This window comes from Austrofundulus limnaeus, unplaced genomic scaffold, assembly GCF_001266775.1.
Source record: "Austrofundulus limnaeus strain Quisiro unplaced genomic scaffold, Austrofundulus_limnaeus-1.0 Scaffold57, whole genome shotgun sequence".
NCBI classification, from domain to species: Eukaryota; Metazoa; Chordata; class Actinopteri; order Cyprinodontiformes; family Rivulidae; genus Austrofundulus; species Austrofundulus limnaeus.
Genome location: NW_013952459.1, coordinates 24,247 through 27,111, shown reverse-complemented (window position 1 = coordinate 27,111; position 2,865 = coordinate 24,247). Strand labels below are relative to the sequence as shown.

The window sequence follows — 2,865 nt, the reverse complement described above, 5'->3', positions numbered from 1 at the left end:
TTCGTCTCTCCTCCAAGAGACTTCTTCAGTCTGATGAGTTTCAGGTGAACTCTGCCTTATAAGCACTGCCTCCACCTGAACAAACAGGTTAGTCACATGCAAAAGAGGGCCATCACCTAACAATAGGCTTGATTAGTTCTATTGTTCATAGAGGGTTATGTGCCCCATCATCTGACCCGTGTAGTGTTATGTGAATGTAGTCAATGCAAGCGGGGGGTTTTAACATCCCCTTGTTTTTGTCCCTCGTTAAATAAATTCACAATTGCTTAAATTTTGTTGTCAAGATGCCAGAAGACATTTTTACATGCAGTAAACCTGAGGTGGTAGTAGCAGAGAGTCAGTCTCCACACATCCTGAGCTCTAGAGGATTGTGATTTTATGTAGTCATGAAGTTATTTTCAAGCATTATCTTGTGTCTTTCAACATAAGAGGATCTCAGTTCAGAAACCTTGGCATAAAAGACAACAAGCGATATGTATTCCTTTAAGAAATGCCAGGCCTTTAATCCTCTCTGATGCATTCCCCACCCCACACCAACAGACAGGCTCTTCATTCTTTCTTAATCCATGTATTTGTCTGAATTACATATAAAATGTGAATATAAACAGAAACAACCAAACAAATGTATCCTTTCATTAGCAAATCTATATGTTGATAAGTTGTGTTAGCAAGACTAAATGTAAAAAACATGAAGAATCTTTATTTGCTGGCTATTTTTAGTTTTCAAACGATATAAACAGTCTCTAATGTGTCTGCCTGTGTGCCTTATGAGACCAGACAAAAGACTCATTCATAGATCAACCCTCTTTTAACCTTGTTTTACTAAAATGTAACACATCTGCACAAACCCACAGCCCGTAGCAGCAAAATTCTTCATTTTGAACCAGATGGTTATGATTCGGACGTATGTAAAGTGATAAAAAGACTGTGATTTGTAATGAAGGGGAGAGGGCAGAAAAAAATCCAGGGAAGAGATAAAAAATGGCTGCTGAGCTGCGCTGAAGCTGCAGCAGGAAGAGAGTGAAAGGCCTGATGGAAAGAACAGCCAGACTCAGCCATGACACCCAGAGCAACCTGACGTAGGAGGGCAAAATGAAGGTTTAATGCAGAGAAATGGCAAAAAGACACAACACAAAATGCCTCTCGGCAACAGCAGTTTAATACATGCACTTTTACCACCAGAAATCTAATCTTTGTGTTAAAGACAGCCTTTTTTTCTTTGTAAAGTGAATGTAAAATAATGGTGGAGACATGCAAGTGAATCAGCAACGCCTCACCCTCTCGCGTTCGTCCCTCTCCAGCCACTAGCCAAACCTTCCTGCCTTCCTTCCTTCCATCCTGCAACAGAGTCACAATACCACTAAACCCACAACAGCCATCCACCCCACCCTGTCTAGAAGGAAAAAAATCTTCCCAAACAGGCGAAGGCCCAGAACACAGGGTCAGGTTACATCCAGACATGTGGTGAGTGGTGGTGGTCCTGGTTACGGATCGTCTTCGGTCATTCTCTGCACCACAAGCAGACATATGAACAGACACATGGATCATGCTCCTGTGTGAGTGAGTATGTGTGCATGTGTTTGTGTGTGAGGCAGGCTCTCAGCAGCAGAGTCACACACACTCCCAGCCAGCCACGTCCCCACTGCCCTTGTCCCTTCCCAAATCCGCCTTCTCCCCCCGTCATTGGGCTGTGAGGCGAACCACTTCCACATCCAGCCGGCAGCGAGCCGCAGCGGCAGCAGCACCTCCGCTGCCGCCATCGAGAGGGGCTGCCACGGAGCAACCCGGGCTATCTTGTATCCCCGTGGAGCATAGAGACAGCTTTGTTCCCGTCAGCCCTCTCCGTCTGCCTCAAACCGGATTCAGCTGGTTCTGGACACCCAACATAAAGCAGCACGGCCTCGAAAAAACACACAGGAAGAAGCAGTGTGCCCACCTCCCAGAAAGCACTGCAACACGATTTGGCTACTCTGCACACGTTACATCATGGAGATTTTTAAACTACAAGAGCTCTGAAAGTGCAAATATTCACCGGTCTGATTTGTTGCACAGCTAGAAATTCTAGAAATGCTAGAAAAGCTAAAAAAAAAAAAAAAGGCAAAACAGTAGAGACACAAAAAAACAGAACAATATGGCATATGAGTTGAACAAATTTGGATAAATACACAAAATATTTCCAGTAATGGTTTAATAAAAAGCGTAGGAGATTAGTAATACTGTCAGGAGCTCAGTCTGGTGTCTTTATCTGTTTTCTTTTTGATTTTTCTCTCGTTTTTTTTTCCCCCTGACTTGATACGAACCTTCAAGTGGCCTCAAACTCTCATCAATGTGGTATAAAGACAAGGAATGTAAGCACAAGACAAAAACAATCTGGTCATTCATGCACCCCACTAACAACATTTACCACAACAACATGCTATCCTGCCCCACGAACACCCCTATCAAAACACACAGAAACAAAAACATGCACTTGCATGCACATATAGAGATAAATGTGGCATACCCTTGTCAGGTCTAGATTTTGTTTTCTCCCACTCTGAGAGAAAATCAGTGGGGAAAGGGGTCTTCCTGTTGAGGCCTCAGCACTTTGTCTTTAACAGCCCAGCCTCCATCCTCCCCCCTCCTCCCCCGTCTTCCCTCTGTCCTCCACTGGGCCAGCCTTAGGTTTTAGTCCCTGTCGAGGCCTCGTTTTGTCCTCCAAGCCCCTGCCATTAACAGCACCAGCAGCACCACAGAGGTGCACGAAGGGACAACGTTGGCGAGAGGGGGCAGTGTTCTGCAGGCGAGTCGGGCCTTTTGTCTGTGTGTGTACGTGTCTGAGTCTGTGTGTGTGTGTGTGTGTGTGTGTGTGTGTGTGTGTGTGTG

The 2,865-nt window shown here is 45.1% G+C and overlaps 1 protein-coding gene across 2 annotated transcripts in view; it reads right to left on the bottom strand.

Moving 5' to 3' along the window:
* The window catches only part of znf532 (zinc finger protein 532), a 14,080-nt gene extending 11,221 nt beyond the window's left edge, over positions 1-2,859 (bottom strand). The window contains exon 1 of one of the 2 annotated variants that reach the window (XM_014009313.1): positions 2,504-2,859. The gene's annotated coding sequence lies outside the window, so the exon portion shown is untranslated. Of the gene's footprint in view, positions 1-1,277; positions 2,113-2,503 lie in introns of those variants that run through there. The other variant, XM_014009312.1, reaches the window with a different exon arrangement.
* Between the last annotated feature and the right edge of the window lie 6 nt (positions 2,860-2,865).